The 25,737-nt window shown below is 61.4% G+C and overlaps 1 protein-coding gene and 1 pseudogene across 3 annotated transcripts in view; one reads left to right on the top strand and one right to left on the bottom strand.

Annotated features, from left to right (window-relative positions):
- The window catches only part of LOC123353370 (ras-related protein Rab-3C-like), a 1,186,649-nt gene that overhangs the window by 22,553 nt on the left and 1,138,359 nt on the right, over positions 1–25,737 (top strand). The gene's annotated exons all lie outside the window — the stretch shown is intronic.
- Positions 3,625–25,725, bottom strand: LOC123353366 (annotated as a pseudogene).

Here is a 25,737-nt window from a genome sequence, read left to right on the forward strand (position 1 = left end):
TTAAGGGGCTGGAGCACATGACTTATGAGGAGAGGCTGAGGGAACTGGGATTGTTTAGTCTGCAGAAGAGAAGAATGAGGGGGGATCTGATAGCTGCTTTCAACTACCTGAAAGGGGGTTCCAAAGAGGATGGATCTAGACTGTTCTCAGTGGTAGAAGATGACAGAACAAGGAGTAATGGTCTCAAATTGCAGAGGGGGAGGTTTAGGTTGGACATTAGGAAAACCTTTTTCACTAGTAGGGTGGTGAAGAACTGGAATGGGTTACCTAGGGAGGTGGTGGAATCTCCTTCCTTAGAGGTTTTTAAGGTCAGGCTTGACAAAGCCCTGGCTGGGATGATTTAGTTGGGTTTGGTCCTGCTTTGAGCAGGGGGTTGGACTAGATGACCTCCTCAGGTCCCTTCCAACCCTGAGATTCTATGATTCTATGATAAGGGACCTGGCTGACTTCAGTGTGGTACAGACCATCGGGGGAGGTTGCTGGAAAAGGTTCCTGTGGGAGCAGGGGTTCCTGTAACGAGAATGGGCTTCCCCAGGGGAAACGGAGTCATGGGGAATCAGGAGGCAGCTGGTGGTACCCCGGCAGTATCGCTGCCAGCTGCTGTGCCAGGGCCATGACATTCCCCTCTCAGGGCACCAGGGAGTCTGACGTACCCAGCAGAGGCTGCTACGGAACTTTTACTGGCCTGGGGTCTTTACTAATGTCCGACAGTACTGCCGATCCTGTGACCCCTGCCAGAGGGTGAGGAAGGCCTGAAACAAGGGGAAAATGGCTTTAGGACCCTTGCCCAGCACAGAGGAACCTTTCCAGAGAGTGGCCAATGTCAAAAGGGGGGCTCTTAACCAAGAGAACCTGAATCTCAGCCCTCCAGACTGGACCACTGGGAAAAGACCCCATCCCAGTTTGAACCCCAGGAGTATTGGGGGAAGAGGGGGAAATGACACAGGCTGCATAAGCCTTCCCACCTGCAGACTACGAGTGCCCTCGAGCACACCAAACTTAAAGGGGGGCGTGAAACTGGAAGGGCCCGGTGTAATTCTCCCCCAGGAAGGGGGAGGGATGCTGGGGCATCCATGGGAATGTAGGTAGGTTCGAACTTCCCCAAGTCACTGGCTGAAGTGAACCTGCTCAATTTAGTTTCGAAGTGGGGAGAGATGTGATGAAGTGGGAATGTTCTTGCTGTGTTATGTGAATGCTGAGTGGGGAGTATTGACCTGGGAAGGTTGCAGGGCAGTTGGGCTGGGACATGCCTTGGGGAAGGGAGCATACCTGAGCATGTAACCTGAGAACCAGGAGGGGGGTTGGAGGCCAGGTGACACCTCTGCCCTGGAAAACTGGACAAAGGCTGGAGGAGGAGCTGGGTGGAGGCTGTGAGAGGCTGGAGGGAGTTTCAGTTTGAAGCTGGCTGGGAAATGGAGAGGGGCTCCCCGACGGGGCTTGGGCTTCCCAATGGGGCTGTGGCCTCCCTGGGGGCCCCAGATGAACCTAACTAAAGGGGGTCCTGTTGTCTATACCGGCAAGACCTGTTTTGACCTGTGTTCCTGTCATCTAAATAAACCTGTTTTACTGGCTGGCTAAGAGTCCCGTCTGACTGCAAAGAGAAGTGGGGGTGCAGGACCCTGTGGCTTCCCCAGGACCCCGCCTGGGGGGGACTCGCTGTGGGAAGTGCACGGAGGGGCATACGCTAAATGCTCCAAGGAGAGACCCAGGAGGTGAAGCCGTGTGAGCTTCTTGCTCTGGAGACAGTCTGCTCCAAGGGAGAGGAGGCTCCCCAAAGTCCTGACTGGTTTTGTGGGGAGCAGTTCCAGAGCATCGCCCGGGGACTCCATAACGGTTTACAATGCAAATACTTGATGTAACTACACCATGGGGCTCCGGTGATGTGATAAGTGAGATCAGCATCTGACCAGCATTTCTAAACACCAAACACATTCGCATCAACTTCACATCTGTTCTAACAGTGGGAACACACTGGTGAGCCAGCCTGGTTCCTGGCTCTGCATTTGTCAGTGTTCAGTGAGGCCTGGGGGCCTTGGCATGAGCTGGCTCCTGGTCTGCCAGCAGCACAGGGCCTTGCTGCTTCCTCAGCCTCTCACGCCGAGTCCCTCTTTGCGGAGGTCAATGGCACTGAGGCCATAGGTGCTGACGTCTGCTGGTGCCGGTGGGTGCTGCCCCCCCCCGCGCCTGGCCCTGCCCTCACTACACCCCAGCCCTACCCCCTCCCACTCATGCCCTGCCCCCATTCGAACCCCTTCCCCAAAGTCCCCACCTTAACTCTGCCCCCTCCCTGCCCCTATTCCAACCCCTTCCCCAAATCCCTGCCAACCTCCACCTCCTCCCCTGAGCGCGCTGCGTTCCCGCTCCTCCCCTTCCCTGCTGGAGCTTGTTACGCTGGCAAGCACTGGGAGGCAGGCAGAGGAGTGGGGACGCGGCCCGCTCGGGGAAGAGGCAGAGGTGGAGGTGAGGTAGGTCGGGGGGAAGCTTGGCTGCCAGTGGGTGCAGAGCACCCACTAATTTTTCCCCTGGGTGCTCCAGCCCCGGAGCACCCACAGAGTCAGCGCCTATGACTGTGGTAGACTGGAGTCCCATTCCTCCAGTCCCCCTTTGTCCTCTCCCCATGCGGCGTGAGGGCCTTCCCTGCAGCTCCTACCAAATGGATCCAGAGGCTGCTGCCCCCAAGTGCCCTGCCCCGAGCACCCCATCCCTTCCCTCTGCACCTTGTTAGCCCATTACAGCGCCCTCGCCAGGGGTTCCCTGTGCGTGCCCCCCCCCAGGCTGCAGGCCTATTGGGCAGGTGGGATGGCAGCCCCCCCTTTCCTCCCCCCGGGTGCTGGGACTCAGGCCTAGGAAACATTAAACCCTGCACAGCTGGAATGGGGAAGGGGTTGGTTGCCATGGAGCTGGGGGTATTCATGCTGGGCTGTGGCTCTGCTGAGGTTAGTGGGGTGCTCCAGAGAGTTCAGGCTCGGCCGGAGCTGTAGGCTGTCCCCCAGGTCTCCTGGCAGCCTGTCTGTGGGTGCGCACCTTGGGGGCAGGCCTGCCCCTCACCCTGGTGCTGGGGCTGACGTTCCTCTCTATCCTCCACCCCACCCCCCAACAGGACGTCAGCCTTTACTTCATGCTGTGGGGCTGCCTGCACGTCTACCAGCGCCTGCCCGACAAGGCGGAGGACGTGTGCCGCGTCCTGACGCACCCGGCGGGATGGTGGGCCAGCTGGCTGGGCTGACCGGGAAGCCCCTCATCTTCACCATCAAGGCCAACCGTGACTGCACCTTCCTCAAGATCTCCAAGTCGGACTGGTGTCCCCCTTCCCCTCCTCCTCCTGTGGGCAGGCTCTGCCCACCTCCCACCCCACTTCCATCTAGACTGGTGGCCCTGCCCTGGCCAGATTGGGGCTGTGTCCCATTCCCCACCCCCATAAACCAGCCAGTTGGGCAGATGTCTCTGCTGCAGCGTTTTAATTGTGTGTCCCCAATCCGCCGCCCACCCACCTGGCAGCCGCACAGCAATTATCCAAATGGGCTGGCCTGCCCCCTGCCCTAACAGCCAAGCAGCCTGGGGGTCCCCCCCAGCCCCTCTCCCATCCCACCCCCAAGAACCGACACCACAGCCAGGAGTAGGGGGGAAGGTGCCTTGTTGAGAAAAGCAGGTGGAGCTGGGGGCAGCGAGCTGTGGGGGGCAGAGTCTCTGGGAGGAGGGGGCTGCTTCTAGGCCTCCTCGGGGGCCAGCTGGTCGAGGGTTTGGACGTCATCCAGGAAGCGCCTGGGGGTCAGGATGTGACTGGAACCTGCGGGGGAGACAGGTGGTTGGCAGCAGTGGGCACAGTGGGGGAGGCATGAGGCTGGCATCACCATCTTCCCCATCCTTGCAGTTGGACCCTGCTCTAGTGCAGCGGGGGAGGAGACAGCCCCTCCTACCCACCGCGGCCTGGCACCGCACCCCTCGTACCGCTGTACCCTGCATGGCCAGGCAAGAATCCACCCGCTGACAGTGTTCCTCACCCTTGGGTCTTAGAGGGGTGTGTGCAGGGGGTGAGCCATATCCCCATGGGTGTTCCTGGGGGTGTCTGACTGGGCCCCCACACATGGTCCCTGGGCAAGGAGAGCCCTGGGGAGCCAGAGGCCAGGAGATCAGGTGGCTAGATACAGGCCATGTGGGGCTGCGGGCAGGTGGGGCCAGCACATCTGTTCCCAGGCCCCCCGGGTGCAGGAGGACAGAGGGTGGCATGGGCGCCCTGTGGGTGCTGGGCAGGTGGTTCTAGGGTGTCCACCTCCCAGAGGGTCCCGACTGTCCCTGACCTGGGCATTCCAGCCACCCTCCCCCCAGGACTCGCCCCACTCACCGATCACCACCTCCCACTTGCCCTCGCTGGCCTGGGTCACTTCGTAGGCGCAGCGCATCTCAGACATGGACACCCCACCCAGCACGTAGATGATGAGGCGCTGGCCCGTCAGGTTCTCAGCCGCTGGCCTGTTCTTGTGCCAATGCCAGAAGCGGGTGCTGGGGGGAGAGAGGGGCAGTGTGGAGACCAGGGGCTCGCTGAGGGAATGCCAGGCGGAGGGGTGGGCACTGCCAGAAGCAGGCGCTGGGGGGAGAGAGGGGCAGTGTGGATACCAGGGGCTCGCTGAGGGATGCCAGATGGAAGGGCAGGGCCCCGAGGAGGCTGGGGGGCAGGCCCTGCCCAAGGCCGTGGGACAGGAGACCCAAAGCCGGCAAGAGGGAGTAGGGGACGGCGGCACCTGCCCTGGGCTGGGGGTGCTGTCTACAGCCCGGCCAGTCCCGTCCCTCCATCCTGGGCCCTGGTGTGCTGAGGGACTGCTGGGGGGCGGGAGACATGCTGAGAGGGGTCCAGGGCTCCAGGCTCTTGGGCACCCTGGGAGTGTGTGGCCGGGTCCTGGCCACACACTCCCAGGCACAGAGGCTCCTACACCCTGGGGGGGGAGGGGGGAGGATGTCAGGGCTCTGCCCCCCACATCCCAGCCAGGCTCAGCCTTACCTGACAGCAGCCTGGGAGCTGGTGGAAGGGACCGGGTCTGAGAGGAAGGGCCACAGCTCCCTGTCTAGTCTGTCCTCAGTGATGTCCTGGTTGGGAGGGCAGGGGGGAGGACAGGTCAGCAGGGGCCAAGCAGCAGGAACCTTGGACCTGGTGGCCAAGCCAGGCCCCACTGGGGGGAAGGGCTGGGACAGCTCCTCACTGAATGATTGACAACCCCTGGGAGGAGCAGCCTGGCGCCCCCTTTCTGGGGTGGCGCATGGGGAGCCAGCAAAGAGCACACGGACTCCTCCAGTGATGCCCCCCATCTCCCCACATCCCCCTCAGCCGCTCAGTGCCCTGCTGTGAACTCCCCACCCCTCCATCGTTATGGGGAGGGCAGAGACCTCCTGCAGCTGGATCCAGGGCCCCTCACTTGGGGGGGGAGGCTGCCCTCAGTGCCCTTTCCCTGCTGCAGGCAGATCCAGGCCCTGCCTCTTGCCCCATGAGGTGTGTCCCAGCCACGCGGGGGCCCAGGCTGTGAATCCGCTGCGTTGACTTGTACAGGGAAGCTTAAGGCCTGACGAGCTGCGGCTGGCGCTTGGGTGGGGGCAGCGCCCCTGATTGGATTAGGCATGGGATTGAGGCTACCGCAACTGCCTGCTCCAAAATCCCACAGGAGGAACCATCACAGCGCTGGAGCAGGGGCCTGGGAGCCTCCCGCCTGTGATCTACCAGGGACAGGAGCTCGGGCAGTGGGGTTAATCCTTGGCCTGGAGGATCCCCAAGCCAGTAGGCTGAAGGCAACTAAATGTGCTCCCCTCACCCCCTTGAGGAGTGCCCCACAGGGCAGGGCGACGAGGGGCTCAGGCCCCAGCAAGCGTGGGGGGAAGGAGCGACCATGTCACCTCTCACAAGCTAAGCAGGTTTGGGCCCAGGCAGTGCTTGGACAGGAGACCTCTAAGGAAAAGCCACTGGGTGCTGGGGGGTGCTAGTGAGTCAGCAGAGGGTGCTCTGTGACCCCAGTGCGGCGCTAAGGGGCTCTGTTCTGCAGGGAGCGGGGAGGGGGAGGGCTCAGCAGGGGGCGCTCTTCCCAATCAGTCAGTGTTGGCCCCAGTGCGGCGCTAGGGGGCTCTGTACTGCAGGGAGTGGGGAGGCTCTGCAGGGGGCGCGCTCCCCGGTCAGTCAGTGACCAGTACTGTGCTGCAGGAGTTTGTCCTTCAGATGAACGTCAAACAGCTGCTCCTCGCTGGAGGTTAGGCCAAGGACCCTGCCGGCCATTCAGATTCCAGTGCCAGTCATGACAGTGTGCTGCCTGGATCCCCTGCACTTCCAGCCCTACACACTGATCACCTGCTGCCCTAGACTCCCAGGCAGTGTTGCTGTGCGGCTGTTAACAGCTGCCTGCCACTCCTCAGGAAGAATTCAGGCCTGGTGAGGGACCCCTGTATAAACCGCCCATGCCCCCCCCCCTCCCAGAGGTGGCAGCATCGCAGCACCGGGTAAGACAACTCCCCAACACTCGAGTCTATGATATAAGTCCCTAAGGATGGCAGCAGGAGAGGGCTCTCTGATGAGCCCCTCACATGGCTAGAGCCTTGCACAGATACAAAAATGTGGATTTGCATCAGCCCGCGATCCACTAGCCCAGTGGTCTCCAAACTTTTCTGATCGCACACCCCCTGCCGCGCTGGCTCCACCATTTGTGCCAAAGCAAAAAAAAAAAGCCGTGTGGACTCCCAGCCGAAGCGCCTCTCCTGCCGCGCACCCCCAAGGATCCTCTTGCGCACCCCACTTTGGAGACCACTGCACTAGCCGTCTTTTACCTGTATCCACATCCTCACCAGCAGCAGGATGCGCTCACAAGGGATAGTTGGGGGGTGGGGGGAGGGGAAGGAGGTCTTGCAGGGAAGACGCAGCGCGAGGGTGGGGACTGAGGTTAAGGGGCAGCGTGGAGGAGGCAGGGTCTTGAGGAGAAGGGGTAGCGTGGGGGTGTGTCTCAAGAAGGGGCAATGTGGGGGCGGGGTCTCGAGGAGAAGGGGCAGTGTGGGGGTGGGGTCTCAAGAAGGGGCAGAGCAGGGGCGGGCTCTCGAGAACGGGCAGCGTGGAGGGGGTGGGGGCAGCATGGAAGGGGTGGGGGCTGGGGGGAAGGGGTGTCTTATCAAGTGATGTTTCTGGGGGGTCACGAGTGATGGTACACGACAGCAGCAGAGCATATTGCATCACAGTGGGGTGGAGGGGTGGGGCCCTGGTATGGTGACCAGACAGCAAGTATGAAAAATCGGGACAGAGTGTGGGGAGTAATAGGTTCCCATATAAGAAAAAGTCCTGAATATTGGGACTGTCCCTATAAAATCGGGACATCTGGTCACCCTTGGTGCAGGGGCCCCGCCCGCTCCAATCCCAAATCCTGCTGCCCAGGAGCTGGTGGGGACGCTGGTGCTGCTCGACCTGCAGGACAGGAAGCAGCGCAGTGGGGCAAATGGGTGCCGGACAGCCACTGGCTGCTGGCTGGCGGCCCCGAGCGCGCTGCGCCCCCCGGGCTGCATGAGCCGGATGCTGTGGGCCAGGCGCTGCTGGGGAGTAGAGACTGACCTGGTTGTCTCTGCAGCCGATCCACTATCTGCAGAAATGGTGCGCGGATATGCAGGGCTCTACACATGGCTGACCCCAAACCAGCCCCACTCCCTTGGGCCCAGCCTGCCAGGTGTGACCCCCCACCCCCAAGGCCAGGAAGCAGATGGCCAGGTACCTCCATGACGTCCTTGAGCCTGGGGGTCCAGCGGGAGAGGTGGTAGGTGGACTCCAGCCGCACCTTCCTCTTGGGTTGCAGCTGCCCACTCTGGGGGAGGAAGGGAGAGGGGGTGAGAGGCAGCAGGGAGGGGGTGCGGGGTGGGAATGGGGGCAGACAGGGAGAGCGCGGCCTATCTGAGTCGCTCCAGCCGGGCTGGCAGGGGAGAGGCAGAGAAAAGAACAGAATGGATCACTGAGCGAGAGAGACAGGAGGGGAGAGAGACTGATGGGAGGACAGAGTTTGCCCCCAATTTGCCGCATGGCCACCCCATGCAGTGGTCACCAGATCCCTGGTGATCTGAGGTCCTGACCCCCAGGGTCCTCTGCAGGGGCAGAAGGGGTCACCCCAGATGGGGAGTAACTCAGGGGTCACCCTCATATGGGGAGGGCGTCACCCCACTGTACAGGGACAGAGGCCACCTCTGCTGGGAGTAGGTCACTGCCATAGGGGCGCACCCCCAGGATGGCCTGGGCTTCCCAGATCTGCCCCCTGGCATGGGTACAGCTACCGGCCCCTGGCCCCAGTCCCTTACCCCAGGCATGAAGGAGGTGCCCAGGCGCTCCATGTTGTAGATGATGTCACCCTTTCTGCTGGATGCTGGCATGCTGGATCAGCCTGCTGATGGCCTCCGCGCTCACACCTGCATGGGGAGAGACAGGTCAGCGCTAGCACCCCTGGGACGCACCCACAGCCCAGGCACATTCAGTCCGTGGCCCAGGAGTCCTAGTTCCCCGATCAAATCCTGAGATCCTGCTCTTCCCACCCCTCTCAGAGCTGGGGATAAACCCAGGAGTCCTGGCTCCCAGCCCCCTTCTAACCACTAGACCCCACTCCCCTCTCAGAGCTGGGGGTAGAACCCAGGAGTCCTGGCTCCCAGCACCATCCGCTCTAACCCACTGGATCCCAGACAGTTAATGATTGAATTCAGGTTCTTGCTGCTCCTGCCTCCACAGGTTCTCTCAGCGCTGGGGGCAGGGGTCTCTCTAGCTCCCCCTGGCAGTGCAGTGGGAGCCCCCCTCCCCCAATCTGGGCTCCCCCTTCTGCAGCCAGTCAGGTGCAGTGTCAGAGCCGAGGTCTGGCTCTTTAAGGCTGTGAGGCCTTGAGCTGGAGGGAGGGCAACCCCCCCAAACCATTTACTGCTGCTTAGTGCAGAGGGGGAGGCCTGGCAACTCCACAGCACCCCCTGGCCAGGAAACTGGGCAGCCAGAGGAGCCACATGAGGGCACCTGGCCTGGGCAATGGGCGCAGGGGCCGTGCCTGAGCAGGGTTACAGGAAGGGTCCCGGAGCAGGGCCCTGGCCCACTGAGCCAGCATGGGGCAGGAACCGATGGGGGAAGAGGGACTGTGTCAATGTCAGGGGCAGGGAGATTCCCCAGGCCCTGGTGAGCTGGGGGAAGGGGCTGGATGCAGCAAGAAGCAGGGAGCTGGTCCAGGGAGGACACAAGGGGTGGGCAGGGAACTGGTCGCAGGGGGCTCAGAGGCAGAACATGGTGTCTGAACAGCCTGCAGGAAGGGAGGGATGTTCCCCTTCCCTGCAGAGAACGGGCCGGGGGGCTGCTCCTGGTGTGTCTCCCCATCCCCCTCCCTGTAGAGAACGGGCCGGGGGGCTGCTCTGAGTGTGTGTCTCCATCCCCCTCCCTGCAGAGAACGGGCCGGGGGGCCGCGCCGGGTGTGTGTCTCCATTTCCCCTCCCTGCAGAGAACGGGCCAGGGGGCTGCTCCGGGTGTGTGTCTCCATCCCCCTCCCTGCAGAGTACGGGCGGGGACTGCTCAGGGCGTGCGTCCCCTCCCTCCCTCCCTGCAGAGAACGGGCTGGGCGCTGCTCCGGGTGTGTGTCTCCATTTCCCCTCCCTGCAGAGAATGGGCCTGGGGGCCGCTCCGGGTGTGTGTCTCCATTTCCCCTCCCTGCAGAGAACGAGCCGGGGGGCTGCTCCGGGTGTGTGTCTCCATTTCCCCTCCCTGCAGAGAACGGGCTGGGGGGAGTGTGGAGGGTGGACACTGCTGGGAAGGCAGCAGCAGGGAGCAAAGGCCGCTCGCAGGCACCGAGAAGTGGGCAGAGGGGAGACAGGGCCGTAGAGCCAGGCTGGACACAAGCCCCGGGAAGCAGCTGGCCAGGAGGCACCCAGCATGGCTGGGGGGGTGCCAGTCTAAGTAGTGCTATTCCCCCCCAGCCCCACCGACCTGGGCACTGCCTCCAGGGGTGCTCCCTGCAGCAGCAGGCCCCCCAGTGCTGCCCCCTGCAGGCCTGTGGCGTTACCGTTGTTCAAGATGTAGAGCAGGATGATGCGGAGCTTGTCGTAGGCCTGCACGCTGGGGTCCAGCAGGACGGGCACGATGATCTTCATGGGGTCTTTGATCTTCTTCCCATCCACGTCCATCCCCATGGCCAGGTCCTGGGGGGCGAACACACAAGGCCCAGGTCAGGCCGCTCCGCTTCCTCTCGCCTTGCAGCAGGATGGGAGACGCGACAGCCCCACAGACCACAGCTCGCCTACCCCCTGTGCCAGGGCCCCCTCCTCCCTGGGGTCAGCTCCCCCTGGGGTGAGCAACAGGCCCCCAGGGAGTAACCCGAGCACCATGTCCCCCTTCTGCACCCCTGGTGCTGCATGGTGGGGCTGGCCCTGGCTCCAGCGAGCCTGTGGGTCTGAGACCCCTCTCTCCAGGCTGAGTCATGAGCCAGACTCTGCCCCCCAGCCAGGCTCTGCCCACACACCCACCTGCTCCACGCCGCACAGCTTCTCCACCGATCCTATGAAGTGCTGCATGCAGTGCTCAGCCAGGTTCAGGTGTGTGGCGTACTGCGGGGAGAGACCAGGGCATGGGGGAGTTTACCGCATCACCGGCTGGTCCAGAGCACCTGCACCCCCCAACCCCCAAGGAGGGCCCCTCGGCCAGAGGGGCAGCCCCAACCGGCTGTATAAGGCCAGTATATAGGGATTGTTTTGCCCAGCACTGATGTGCTGCCACCTCTGGGGTGGAGCGGGGCAGCTGGAGGGGAGGATCAGGAGGAGGAAGCAGCTTCCAAAGCAGCCCATGGTTTCTCTGTTAGCCACCACGAGGCTGGGGGCTTGGAGACCAGCAGGTGTCGGGGTACCTGTGCCAGTGGCTAGGAGCTTTCCATTGGCACATGGCCCAGTGGCACCAGGAGTGGCTCCAACGGGCTGGTTTGGAAGCCCACCAAGGCCGTCTCCTGAGAGCTGCAGCAGCAAGGCGTGGGCGTTACCCCAGCGCTGCCATTGCTGGGGCATTGCTGCTGCCCATGGTGCCACACAGCACCTGGGGGGAAAATGGCTCTGCCCGACGGGACAGGTCAGCAGCTCTCATCAGGCAGTAAAGCAGAGTGCCCCAGAGTGCCCTGCCCCCCAGAGAGTCCCTACTGTGCCTCACCAGCCCCACAGAGCACCCTGCCCCCCAACAGCCCCGCTGAATGCCCTGCCCCCGCCCACTAACAGCCCCAGCCCCGTTACCTTGTTCAGCTCTTTCTGGTACTGAGGCAACTTCTTCACCATCTGGGACAGGTCCTTGATGGTGGCCTGGAGGGAGGCAGTGGTGAGATCCCGGCCCCTCCCAGTGCACGGAGCCCCCTGCGGGGCAGAGGCCTCGCCTGGGGCCAGCCACAGCAGCCCAGCCACGCGTACCAGGGCCAGGGCGGGTCACTCAGGCCACACGTAGCTGCGGCTTGGGTTAGACCTGCTCTTCCCAGGCGAGCTGGAATAAGACAGGAGCCCCGCAACCCGAGCGCCCCTGAGGTGTAAAGCGGCAGCAGGCCGGGGAGATGCCAGCGTTGGCTCTCTGCAGCTCTTCCTGCACGGCCCCGATCCTGCTGTCTGACCCCGCCCCATGGGCCTCTGCCCTCCCACACCGTGGGGAGTTCCAGAGCTCTGGCTGGGGGCAGGGGGCTCCACATACACTTCTTAGCCCTTTACAGGCAAACCCTGGGAGCAATGGGACAGCCCCACCTCCGCCAAGGCCTCCTGGGGCAGCAGAGCAGCCTCCCCTCCCCATCAATGGCAGTGGGATGGGTCCCCCCATCCTGGACTTCCCAATCGCTCCCCCCACAGCCCCCGCCGCACCTTGTCCGTGGTCAGCCTCTTGCTCTCAGAGAAGGTGTGCAGCAGCTCCGTCACCTTCCTGCAGCAGGGAGAGGGGTCAGACTGAAGCCAGGCACTGCCTTGAAGGTAGGGGGCGCCCTGTCCTATACTACAGGTGATAGAGCCCCCCGCCCCACAGCACCAGGGTTTTTTGCCTCGAGAGCCTCAGATGGGGCCGGGGGAGTTAGGGGGGGGCTCTTCCCAAGTTACCCCAAGGCAGAGAGTTCAGTGCACCTCTGGGGGCTCCTGGCGCCTTGCTGGGTGGGTCTGGGGGCAGCAGCAGGCCCAGCAGGAGGTTGGTGAGGGACTCCCTCAAGGGGACTGTGAGGCGCATGGGGAGATCCTGGGATCGGGGGAAGACAGTGTCCAAGGGGATCCCCAAGAGGAGCTGCAGACAGTGGCTCTGGAAGGGAGCACTCAGGGGTCCTTTGGGGAGAGGGGCTGGGTCCAGGAGGTCTCAGCACTCAAAAAGGAGCATGTCTGAGGGACCAGCCCCAGCACTGGGTGGGAGGGGGAGGGGAGTCCTGGCAGTGAGCAGGAGAGGGGTGTGTTGCGGGGGGTGTCCCTGCACTGGGTGGGAGAGGAGTGTATCCAAAGGGGAGCAGGGTGGGAAGGGAAGGGGAGGGGTGTGTCCGAGGGGGCCCCAGGGTGGGGAGGGGTGTGTCTGAAGGGGATGGGTTCTGGCCCTGGGTGGGGCACGGTGGGGAGTGTCCGAGGGATGGGTGGGGCATGGAGGGGTGTGTCAGGGGCAGGGCTGAGCGCGCTCACTTGGAGACGTCAGCGATGTGCATGTGGCGTAGCTGCACCCAGAGTTCGTCGTTTTCGTCCAGCAGCGCCTCCTTCTCCCGCGAGACGCTGGTCCCTGTCGTCTCGTACCTGCGGGGGAGGGGAGACGGGGTCAGACTGCGGCACCCCTCCCCCAAGCCTGGGGGCTGCAGAGCAGTGCAGGTGCCTGGGTCACATCCCCCCCAGCCCGCCTGAGGAGGAGTGCGGGGCGCCCCCTGCTGGCAGCCAGGCCCTACTTGTAGGTGTCGTTCTCAATGCTGAGCAGGTCGTAGGCCATGGCCTGGTAGGTGAGCTCGTGCAGCAGTGGGGACACCAGGTCGAAGCTCCGGTCCACAATCAGCAGCTGAGAGCGGGCTTTGTCGGGGCCCTGGGGCAAAGGAGAGAGAGACCCGTCACCCCCTGCTCTGGCGGAGGGGTCCTGGCCTGGCTCACACGGCACAATCCAATGGGCCCTGGTGGCCTGAAACTTCACCACCTGCCCTCTCTGCGGCCCAGCCCCCAACCCCAGCAGGAAGCCAAGAGACACCTCCCAAGCTAGCTGGGACGTGCCCTGGGGTCCTGCCCTGACCGGCAGGGAGAGCTCCCCACTCAGCTGTGCTGCAACGCCCCCTGCAGGGACAGGCCACCTGCCCCTCGTGCTAATAGCAATGTCCCCCTCCCCCAAGCACGCTCTCAGCTTGTGCTTCTCCACCAACGGGACCATGCCCCTTGCAAGGCAGCCCCCCGACTGCCCCCTGCCCCATATGCTGCGTGGGGGCGGGGGGAACTACACCAGAAGGCCCTGGCTGGTCTATCGTTAACCAACACCAGGCCCAGAGACTCTTTGATACAAGGTCCCAGAGGGGGACAATGGGACGTTATCCCGATGCCCCACCTTGCATCTGAGCTGGGACCCCATGTGAGCCTCTAGCTCCCCGCTCCCAGCCTGGGTGGCCCCCAGCATCCAGTTGGACAGAGACCACTCAAATGGTCAGCAGCTCAGACCCACATCATGGGCGGGCTGGCCCAGCCCCTGCTCCCTGCCTGATCAGCATGCACTGCCCTCTTGGCACAGCAGGTGGCGATAGGAGACCAGCCCTGCGCTCCCATGGCAGGCGGCTCTGAAACCAGCTCCAGCAGCCCCAGTGGAACCCAAGCCCACCCAGGAGCACCTCGGCAAGGGGCTGCGTCTGCTCTTCGCTGGGTAGCACAGACCGTCTGGGGGGGGCCGAGACGTACAGCCCCTGACGCTTCCCCAACTGTCCCACCTCAGTACATGGCCCGATTTTCAGCCACACTTAGAAGCAGAACCTTGGACCAGTCACCACCCACTCGCTGGCAGGTCTCCACAGTCTCTGGGTAAATGGGTTGAGGTTAGGGTGACCAGATGTCCCGATTTTATAGGGACAGTCCTGATTTTGGGGTCTTTTTCATATGTAGGCTCCTATTACCCCCCATCCCCGCCCTGATTTTTCACACTTGCTCTCTGGTCACCCTAGTTGAGGCTGACGGGGAAGCGCCTCTCTTGGAGGAGTATCTGGCCCCCACCACTGTAGCACTATCATTGCTTCATCCTGCCTCCCCCCAAACCATGCACGTGGGGCTGGGCAGCGCTGTCACCCCATTGCAGAGGGGGATGGAGGCCCAGAGAGGCTGGGTGACTCACCCAAGGTCACACAGGGAGTCTGGGCAGAGCAGGGACATGACCCCAGAGCTGAAGCCATCATTGCTCTCCAGCCCTACCCAGCCTTGGGGGGTTGCTATGCCCCCCACCCCTGGACTCTGCTCACACCTTTGCCAGTTAGGCTCTGCTGGAGGGATACCCGACTGCAGATGGGGCCTGGCTTAACCATTGGGTCACCCCACCTTGCCTAGAGCAGAGGGGTTTGAGTCAGCACTCCTGGCCCTGCGGTGGGCGAGCTGTCTGGATTCTATTGAAGGGGGCTGGGCAGTCAGGTCTCCTGGCTCCTATTCCTGCCTCTGCCACCTACTCCTGGCACGCTGCTCCATGCCTCAGTTTCCCCCGGGTAACATGGGGATAGTGCTTACACCTGTGACAGGGAGGCTTGGCAAGAGCCTCAGGAATATCCCTGGGGGGACTCACAGGAGTAAGAGCAGCAGGGTGTGTACGGAGCAGGACTTTGACCTCCCCAGCACCTCCCAGCTCCGGAGAATAGCACAGATCAGACAGGGGCTGCAGGCTGGAGCCAGCTCTGCTGCAGCAAGTAGCTCCGGTGGTTAACAAGCATGCTGTCAACCCCTTCCCTGTGTAGACGGTTTGGGCAGCCAGGTGTGCGCGAAGCCGTTGCTTGCTTCTCAGCCCTCCCAGGCTTCCCACGTGAACAGCTGATTTGCGGGAAGCGGTGGGGGTGGGGGAGAAGCGGGGCGGAGCACAGGTGAGCTGGGGCTGGGGTGGGGAGCTGGAGCACCCACGGGGTCGGCGCCTAAGGTGCCACTTTTAGGTAATGTGCTGAGGGGGAGCGGCTGCTCCCCCCAAGCTACGCTCTTGGGTCACTTAAACTTACCGGTTGTTAAATTTAGAAGCCCTTTTAGAACTGGTTTTCCCGCACAGGACAACCGGTTCTAAAAGGGCTTCTAAATTTAACAACTGGTTCCCGCGAACCGGCTCCAGCTCACCACTGTGTCTACATGTAAACCGCTGCAGCTGCGCCGCTTCAGTGACGCCGCCTTTCTCATGCCCCGAGCGACACAGTTACACCGACCCAATTGCCTCGTGTAGACCAGGCCTCAGTCTGACCTTGGTCAGTTCTCAGGCGAGAGCTCCCAGCTTCCCTCACTTATCCCCCAGCTCAAACCTTCCCAACTCTGTGTTCTCGAGCTGGGGGCCCTGCTCCGATTCCCTGCTGGGAGTGTCCAGCCAGGAGCCCTTGGAGCTGGCACGGTCTTTCTGGCTCCCAAGCTGATCTGGGTTGGATTCTCTTCATTTCACCAAGACAGGGAGGTGACACCCCCTCACACACCATGATTCTTACCTTCCCTGAGAGTCCTTCCCCCCCCATGTCCCGCCAGAGAAGCCATGCAACATATAGGGGAAACTGAGGCACACATCAGCTTCATAAAAGATATTACAAACATTCCCAGTTGGCCACAGGTGCACAGTCTCCCAGCAGCTCGGCAAAGGCTGGAAGCAAGAGCAGAAGCAACAGGAGGGAGAGATCTGGGCAGGCTTTGGATTTTACATCACTTTGCTTCTCCTAGGGGGACAGGAACCTCTGAGTTTCTTGTGCGAGAATCCAGGGCGGGGTGGGTTTGCAGCTCCCCTCTGCTGGGGGTGGGACGGGGACGGCAGAAGCTGGGGGGAGCCCACAGGCCAGGGCTGACTTGTGGCTAAGGCTCAGGAGAGCTGGGTTCTAATCCTGCTCTGGCAGACTCCCTGCATGCCTCAGTTTCTCATCTGTAACACAGGCCACCCCGCCTCCCCTGGGAGGCTGAATTCATTAGTGAGGTTCCGATACCGTGGGGATGGGTGTAGGAGCACACACAGACAGGAGTGTCCAGGTGTGGAAGAGGCTCCGTGTGCAAAGCTTAGTTCTGTGATCGAACTGCCCTGTTTATAAACAGAGAGATTGTGCTGGGCACACACTTCCCCAGGCGGTGCCTCGGTTTCCCCATCTGTACAGAGGGGATAAGGACACTGGCCTTTGTAGAGCACTTTGAGATCTGCCCACGGCCAGTGTTAGAGAAGGGCTGGGGCCATTAGTCCCCACACAGGGAATGCTATTGTTCTGCCAACCCCTCAGGATCTCCAAGCAGGTCTAGACCCCACCCCTCCCCGGCCAGGATCTCCAGGCAGGTTCGAAATCGCTCCTCCTTCCTTCTACTTCTCATGTGCTCCCCCCGCGGCTCTGTCCCAGGGCGAGGGCACGGCCGGCACAGCTCACTCACCTCTCCCATGCTGGGCTTGTATTCCTTGAACACCTTGAGTTTGGCCAGCACAGCGCGAGCCAGGTCGAAGTTCTCTTCATGGTCCCTGCAGCAAAGACAAACCCTATGGGTCAGAAACCTCTCCTCCCGCAGGGGCACACACACTTCCTGTAGGAGATGACCAGGTACCCTTCTCCCGCTGGGCACACTCACTTCCTGTAGCGGATGGCCGGGTATCTCCCGGGCACACTCACTTCCTATAGGGGATAGCTGGGTACCCCTTTCCCAGGGCACACTCACTTCCTGAAGCAGATAGCTGGGTACCCCTTGTCACAGTGTGGGGGAGACAAGGCCCTGCACCCCCGGCTTCCTGCGACTCACCATGACTCTCAGCCAGCCAGTAAAACAGGTTTGTTTAGTTGACAGCAACACAGTCCAAGACAGGTCTTTCAGGTACAGACAACAGGACCCCCTCAGTCAGGTCCATCCGGCTAGGCTCCCCTCCATTTTCCCAGCCAGCTCCAAACTGAAACTCCCTCCAGCCAGTCTCACCCAGCCTCCCCCCGACTCCTCCTCCAGCCTTTGTCCATTTCCTGGGAAAAGGTGTCACCTGGCTCCAACCCCCCTCCTTGTTCTCAGGTTACATGCTCAGGTATCTGGCCTCAAGGAAAGTCTCCCATCCCCAATGCAGACAGTCCCAGCAAAACTCCCCTGCAACCTGCCCAGGTCAATACTCCCCTCTCCCTGCTGCATCACAGGCACCCACGCAGTATTCAGAGAAAACATTAAGAACATTCCCACTTCGTCACACCCCTTCCCCCGGCACACTCACTTCCGGTAGCGGATGGCTGGATACTCCTCCAGGGTTTCGCACAACGTGGCAATCTGCTCTGCCAGCATCTCCTGCTCCTTCTTCTTTTCCAAGGCGCGGTAGGGGCTGAACCAGATGTGGAAGGTCTGTGGCCTGTCCAGGGAGTACACCTAGGGGACGAGGGGAGCAGAGATCAGACCCTGGTGCCAACCGCTGGCAGCCAGGCCAGCTATGCCCCACACCACGCCCCTACGATGCGCTGTTGGACCAGACCAGCCTGGCAGAGCCATAGCGAGCCCCTAGTGAGGGAGATCCCTTTGCCAGAGCCACTCCTGTTGTGGCAGAGGGACAGCGGCCCAGAGATTCATGCACCAGCCTGGGATGAAGACTCCCTGGCTTCAGGTCCTTATTGAGCTGCAGACTCCCAGGTGCCCTTGGGGTGTGTCTCTGCCCTGGAGAAGTCAATGTTGGGGGATGGGGGTTGGCCACGCTTCTAGTCTGGTGAAAGCCCCAGTGTAGCCACGGGCAAACCTGGCATCAATGCGTGCCTGCCGCTGTCGCTTATTTCACTGGCCAAACAGAACGAGCCATTGGGGCAAACATGCCTGGACACCAATAAAACAGTATCGGCCATGAAGGGTTTGCTGGCGCAACGGGACGGGTGAACCAGCAAAGCCTCCTGACGGACACTCAGCTTATACCAGCCAGAGCTTCTCTTGGCACAGCTGGCACCGGTACCCCAGATGAAATAAGCTACAGTGGCGAAAGGACTGCTTGGCCAGCATATCGGCATCTACCCAGGGGCTCTGCCACCACAGCTGCATCAGTTACAGGGGGGATTTTTTCTCTCATGTCTCCGTGACAAACCCAGACCAACAAAGCTTGTGTGTGTAGACCAGGCTCATGTCGCTCTGTGCCTCAGTTTCCCCATCAATGCAATGGGGCTGACAACACAGCCCTCCCCTCAGGGGCGTGAGGGGGGAAATCCACTGATGACACAAGGAGGGGATGGGGCGGTTGGGCAAAGGGCAGGCGTGTGGAGTATCGGGCTGTCTTGCAGGCCTGGTATAAACCATCAGTAAGAGCTGGTAAAGCCGGGGAGGCAGGGCCCTCCTCCCCCAGACATCTAAGCCAGCGATTCCCCGTCTCACCGGGTGTGAGCAGCCGGCTAGTCCCTGCTGCCCTGTGCTGGCGATAAACCCAGGGCCCTAGAAGGGAAAGGTTCCCCCCCACCCCCCAGCCACGTTGAACACTAAGGGTGGGGTGTCGTACGTCACTGTCTGCCCCGCAGCCCGGCTCCTCCAAAGCCCGGCCACCCCTCACCTGGCTCTCGTAGGGCAGGAAGGCCACGTTGATGTCCTTGAGGGTTTTGATGGCCTTGGTGATCCGTGACTCCCTCAGCTCCTTGACCAGAGGCTCAGGACAGGCTGCAAGGCAAAGGCAGTGGGTGGGGGTGACAGGCACAGGGCTCAGGACCCCCAGCACAGTGCCGCCCCCCCAGACAAGGCCAGGATGGGCACAGCAGGGGCAGTAGTGCTGCACACCTGTGGGGAACCTGGGCAAGCCAGCAGGGACACACAGGAGTCAATGATGAATCCAGCCCCACCAAACCAGAGTCACGCCGGGTTCTCGCCTTCTGCAGCATCAGCAGCGAGGGGGGGCCATAATCTCTCCTGTGCAGCCCCGTCTCACACCCTCAGTCATTTCCCCCTGTGGAGGGGCTGAGGGGAGTGTACAACTCAGGATGATGCACAAGGAGGAACGGGGACTTGGGCTCCCCCTGCCGCTGTAATGGGGAGAAGCAGATGTGACCCTGACACACTGGGTATTCTGGTGGTGTCCCATCCCCCCACCCCAGTTGGGACTGATGGAGCAATGCATGCTGGGAATGGTAGCCAGAGGCCGCCTTTCTGGGCGCACGCTGTGAGCCGTGTTGGCTGGAGGCAGGCCCGTGGGGGAGAAGGGGGGGAAGGGGTAGGTGGGGTCGTTCGGTCTGGTCTGCTGGGGCACTGGCCTGCTGGCAGAGAGAGACCCCCCCCCACCCCCACTGTGCCGCTGGCCAGGCTCCCAGCTGGAGAATCCGCTGTATCCTGATACTCACGGCTGATGAAGAAGACGTGAGCCGCCTTGTAGTTGAAGTTGGGGGTGCCCTGGAAGTCACTGATCAGAGCCTGCACTGACTGCAAAGGGGGAAGGGGGGTTGTCAGCACCAGCGGAGGCCCCTCCCTGCTTCCCGAAGGGCCCAGCCCATGTCCAGCCCCTGGGGACTCAGGGTCCAGCATGATGCCGTCAGGAGGTGGGCTGGTTTTCACCCCCCTGGCTCTGGGCTCCCTCCCCACCTGGAGCAGGGCATGTGCCCATGTGCCCAGGACAGCCTCAGGGCCCAGCCCCGTCTCTCGCTGGCACACAAGTGTCCGTGCTCGGCCACAGACGAGACCTGGCATTGGCCTTGCTGCTGAACTAAGTGGGCTCTGAGCAGTGCCCAGGGAACAGCCGGCCGAGCAGCAATCCCAGGCAGACGCCATCAGGGCCCGCTCCCTCCCCTGGTGCCACACTGGGCACCTGCAGCTTTGCCACACCAGCTAGCCAGGCAGGGTGTTCGGAAGCTGTTCAGACTCCGTGACCGGCATTGTGACAGGTGAGAACCTGGCTGCCCGGTTGTCACGTTATTGACGTGAACAGGGACCATATAGAACATGGTTGTAGAGGAACAAAATCTTGTATAAATGCGGTCAAATAGGGTGTCTAAGACAAGGTTGTGGTTTGCTGGTTATGGTTATGCTAGCTCTATATGTGTATCATTTTTGTAGTTGAAGTTACAAATATTGGCTCTAGACTGTGTGTATTTCAAACTTCTGCTGTGCTTCTGGGTGCCACCTCACACAAGTTGGTGTTAGCTCTGCCTAGCCTGCTTGATGGCTCACTAAGGATCATCAGCTAAACAACTGACCTATTGAGAGAAGGCAGATATGCTTTGAGACTCAGCAAAGTATGCAGGGACTTGCCTATGTGACTCCAGACTCCATTTTGCTGTAATTTTCCACAGTAAGAACAAAGAGGTGTTCTTACACCTGGAAAAGACTATAAAAGGCTGATGCCTCATCTCCATCTTGTCTTCAGTCCTGCTTCATACTTCTGGAGGGACTTTGTTACAAGGAAGCTCTACACAAAGGACCGAATGACTCATCCCAGCTGTGGATGTACAGTACTCCAGAGACTTGATTTGAACCTGCAGTTTATTCTATCACTGCTACAAGCCTGAACTAAGACCTTTGCCGTTACTGTATGTAACTGATTCCATTTGACCAATTCTAGCTCTCATCTATATCTTTTTCCTTTTATGAAAAAACCTTTAGATTTTAGATTCTAAAGGACTGGCAACAGCGTGATATGTGGATAAGATCTGATTTATATATTGACCTGGGTCTGCGGCTTGGTCCTTAGGGATCAGGAGAACCCTTTTTCTTTTATTAGGGCATTGGTTTTCATAACCATTTGTCCCCATAACGAGTAGCACTTGTGGTGATACTGGGAGACGGGAGTGTCTAAGGGAATTCCTTGTGTGACTTGTGCTTAGCTACTGGGGTAAGACCAAAGTCCTCTGGCCGGCTGGTTTGGTTTGCCTTAGAGGTGGAAAACCCCCAGCCTTGGGCTGGAACTGCCCTGTTTTAAGCAATTTGTCCTGAATTGGCACTCTCAGTTGGGTCCCGCCAGAACCAGCATCGTTACACCAGTCCCGAGCCCCAGGCCCCAGCTCGCAGGCCTCTACTACAGCGCTCCGTCCGCGGGCAGCACCTGTGGGTTCTGGGCTGCACCATGCTCCGCCAGTGCCCCCTGCCCCTGGTCTCCCTCCACTCACCTCCCTGCAGCAGACGCAGGAGCCTCCTCCCCCACAGCCCCTGCTACGTGAGCCTCTGCCTCAGCGATTCTCCTTCACTTTGAGTCTCAGCTGAGGTTAGACTGACCAAATGTCCTGATTGTATAGGGACAGTCCTAATATCTGGGATTTTTCTTCTATAGAATCCTATTACCCCTCCAACACCTGTCCCGATTTTTCACACCTGCTATCTGGTCAGCTTAGCTGAGGTTGCCTCTCTCCACCTGCTGCATCATCCCATCCAACCCCCATGGGACTGCACTGCGGAGAGGTCCGTGGGACAATCTGTGCTTCCCGTGGCAAAGAACACGAAGCCCAGCTCTGGGGAAGCAGCCTCTTGGGGGGCCCCTACTAGCCCCATTCCCATCCTGAGGTCGTGCTGCGCATCCCCCCGGACAGCGCCACCTCCAGGCAGCACAAGGAGCTGCCCCGGGGTCTCCCCTGCTCCCCATCCACCTGCCCCAGGCCCGAGCTCCTACCTTCTCCACAGGGCTGAGCAGGTAGATGGCCTCCAGGCTGGGGATTGGCTCCCGGCACTTGTCAATATCTTCCACAGCTTGGGGAGAGCAGACACTGGGTGTGGGTCAGTGCGTCCTAGCCACCCACCCCAGCTGCTCTCCACCGGGATGGGGGGAGGGAAAGCCAAGGGGAACAGGGATGTTCGCTGGCAGCAGGCTGGGGGGTTCTGCAGGCTACAATGCAGCAGCTGCTTTGATGTGGGGCCATGGGCTGCGATGCTGCCACAGTACGGAGCAGGGAGGGAACATCCCTGTGTACTGTGCTGGGGGCACCCCGCTAGAGCCCTGGCTCAGCTCTGTGCCCCTCAACCCCAGGGCTCCTCCACCCTGGAGCAGGGAGCCAGCATTCCCCCTCCCCAGCCAGGACCCTGCCTCCAGCGTGGGGGAGGAGCAGCGAGGAGTTAACGGGAGCTGAGAAAAGCGCTGAAGAGGTTCCAGGGGCTGAAAGCGCCGGGCTAAGGGAACTAGAGCTGGCTGGGAAGGTACCAATAGCAAGGAGGGCGTCTAGGGGGCTGCAAAGGGAGGAAACTAGATGCAAACGTGAATGTAGACAAGTCAACTCCCCAACTGTGAGGTGTGTCCAAGGGGGAGGGGAGCCCTGGCGGGGGGATCAGACGGGAGGGAGGGGCCACTCATGTGTGATGCCTTCGTTCACGATGTCGGACATCTTGCAGCATGACGAGAGGATGCGCGTGCTCGGGTGGTCCATGATTAGCACCTGTGGTAGCGAGAGGGGAGCTAGTCACTACCCTGAGCCCAGCTGCCCACCATCATCATCCATGGCACAGCCAAGGGAGCAGAGCGACTGCTAACGGCAGAGCCGATGGCTCCCGGCCCAGCCCTTCCACAGCAGAGCAGCAGGGCCGTTACCAAGCCTGCACTTGGCTGAGCTGACCGTGCTAAGGACTGCGTGAGGAGCGAGAAGGAAAGCGGCTCCGAGCAGAGTGGCTGGTATGAGATGTAGGAGACGGAGACAAACCTGGGACCCCCGGCCATTCGGAATGGCTCTACCCTCCTAGACTGGAGGAGATCAGCCTCTTCGCCCAGGTGACAGGGTGAGTGCAAGAGGCAGGGACAGAACCCAGGAGTCCTAGCTCCCAGTGCCCTGCTCTGATCCACCACATACCCGGTCCCCAGCCCTCGGACAGAACCAGGATCAGGCATGGAGAAATGGAATGAGAGGAGTCTCCATGTTCCCCTAGGAAAGCCCTGTAGGCCATCGGCCCAACATCTCCACCACCTTCCTTCCGTGCCGAATGAACTCATTGCTCTGTGCAGCCCAGCATCCCTCTGTACCAGATCCAGCCACTGGGAAAGCTAGTCCCCTGTGCTCCCTCTGCCGCACCGGCCTAGCCCACTGCTCCACAAACCCCAGCCCAGTCCATGCCGGGGGCTCAATAACCTGCCTGCCCAATGGTGCATACTGCCCCCATGCTTGGCACTCTCCTGTTCCTCCTCCCACCCAGGCTGGCTCACTGGGCCCAGTGGTCTGATCCGGTGGGGGGGGGGGCGGATATGGGGCTAGCTGGACAAGCTGGGTCTGATCCAGCACAGTGGGAAGACAGACATACCCAAGCCTAGCTGGGGACGGATGATGGGCTAGACAGAGCAGGGATCTGATCCAGCCTGGAAAACCTCAGGTTCCTAATGAATCCCAAGAGGCTGGAGGGGGAGGAGCACAATATATGGATACAGCATATCCCCACGGGGACACCAGGGCAGGAGGCAGGAGGCAGGAGGCCCGGCCGGCTTACCTTCCATTCTCCTTCCTTCTTCACGCTGCGAAAGACAACGCTGAAGATCTCTGTGAGGGAAAGAGACGGGGATTAGTGGTGGGGCTCGGACAAGATGGCTGTGCCCTGAGCCAGGACCCACTGGCTAGTAGAAAGACCCCTCGGGGAAGTGGCTCAGAGGCTGCTTTCAGGCCAGCTAATGATGTGCTCCTAGCAGAGCCCCCAGTCACCGACCGTGGTGGGCTGGCAGGCTAGATGGGCCGTGGCTCTGATCACCTTTCCTTTCTGCCAGGCCAGATACGAGCGCAGCTGAACTAAGGATCTGACCCCGTGCAGCAAGAGACAGGGCCGGCTCTAGGTTTTTTGCCGTCCCAAGCAAAAGAATTTTGGCTCCCCCCCCCCGAGCCCTGAGCTCCCCCCCGCTCACCAGTGCCCCCCCACCCGCACTACCTGCAGCCCCAGCACTGGGCTCTCTCTTCCGCTCACCCACCCACACCCCCTGCCATCCCAGCACTGGGCTCCCCCCCAAACGTGGGATCCGCTAACAGCACACCGCAGCCGAGCCCTGGCCTAGCTGCGACTCTGTCCCCATGCGGGTGGAGCTTCTGGGCGGCGTGGAGCGGGAGTACTTCCAGGTGGTGATGCAGCTGTGGGGTGGCGCGGAAAACGTGGCCTCCTCCCTGGGCTTCGCGGCGCTGCTGGTGGCCGAGGTGGATCAGTTCGTGCTCACCGCCCTCACCCCCAACATGCTGGTGGCCGAGGACCTGGAGAGCCCCCCAGACCTGCTGCTCTTCAGCCTCACGGTGCCCTGGCCCAGCCCTGGCCTTTTAAACCCCAGGTGTGTGGTTTGGATTTAGCCACAGGCCCCGTCCACTGCAGCCTGGGCTGGAGATTCAGCAGTAGCCTGGGCTTCTGAAGTAATGCAGCCCTCACAGCAGGTCAGGGTGTTGTGAGAAGACAAGGACTAACAAACACCTCAGAGTCCAGCATGCACAAGGCAGCAGAGGCCATGCTGATCGAGTGTCAGGCTTTAACTTGTTCTCTCCTACATTACAGCTATAGCCTAGGCCAGCTCTGCGATGGGGCTGGGCTGAAGCGTACTGCTTCACTATGGTACAAAGTGGCTATGATGTCATTTTTCTCCTCGCACGCAGCCATTACCCGTTCTGACAGGCTGTTTATAACACTAAGATTACTAGTTTTCAGAGGTGGTTGATGGGGAGAGGGAGGGGCGCAAGATGGAAGTTTCGCCTAGGGCACAAAATATCCTTCCACTGGCCCTGGTGGGAGTCACCCCAATGGAAAGAGATGCTCCCCCAAGGTGCAGCTCCTATGGCAGGGGGCAGCCCTTGGGGGTGGGGCAGACACCCTCCTTCCCCTTCTGCTGTGTGACAAGCAGGTGATGGGGGAAGCTCTCTGCTCCGACTGACACCTAATCCTCCCCAACTGGGCCCTGCCCCCGGCTCCGCACTTACTCTCACGCACCACTGCCTTCAACCCGGATGGAGCCATCTTCGCCTCCTGTCACGTCCACTCGAGTCCTGTGGGGGGAAGTGGGATTCAGCTGTGCATGGGGCAGGGCTGGAGTCAGGACTCCTGGGTTCCGCCCCTGCTCTGCTCCTGCCCTTGTGCGCGCCCTGGCCTCTCCCTGCCGTGCTCTGGGGAGTGTCTGTGACCCCTCACAGATGGATGGGCCCAGCCCCCCCAGTGTCACTGACGGATGGGCCCAGCCCCCCCAGTGACTGATTTCAGTATAAAGCAACTGAGGTGCTGGTGGGTCGATGTCTGCAAGGCTGATGACGGCCGAATGCTGCAGCCCCCCACTTCTGGCGCTGCGGGGGCCAGGCCTGGGCACCCATGGGCAGGCGCCTGGTGACAGGGCCACGCAGGTCCCCACTGAACCCCCACCTGGTCACGTGGGGCGCAGAGGGAGGCAGGGGCCTCGGGCAGGCTTAGAGCGAGGACGGGGTTCGGGTAGTGGGGCCTCAGCCCACTCCGGTCAGAGCCCCACCCCGAGCTGCAAGTCCCCCTTCCAACCAGTGCCCCCCTCAGCTGTGTCCCCCCACCTCCACCCAGCCCCCCCCAGCCAGGCCCCTCGCCCCCCACCTCCACCCAGCCCCCCAGCCAGGCCCCTCACCCCCCATCTCCACCCAGCCCCCCCCCAGCCAGGCCCCTCGCCCCCCACCTCCACCCAGCCCCCCAGCCAGGCCCCTCGCCCCCCACCTCCACCCAGCCCCCAGCCAGGCCCCGGGCTGTACCAGGAGCAGGAGCGGGTTCGATGGACAGAAGAGA

This window comes from Mauremys mutica, chromosome 20 (genome assembly GCF_020497125.1).
Source record: "Mauremys mutica isolate MM-2020 ecotype Southern chromosome 20, ASM2049712v1, whole genome shotgun sequence".
Taxonomy (NCBI): Eukaryota; Metazoa; Chordata; order Testudines; family Geoemydidae; genus Mauremys; species Mauremys mutica.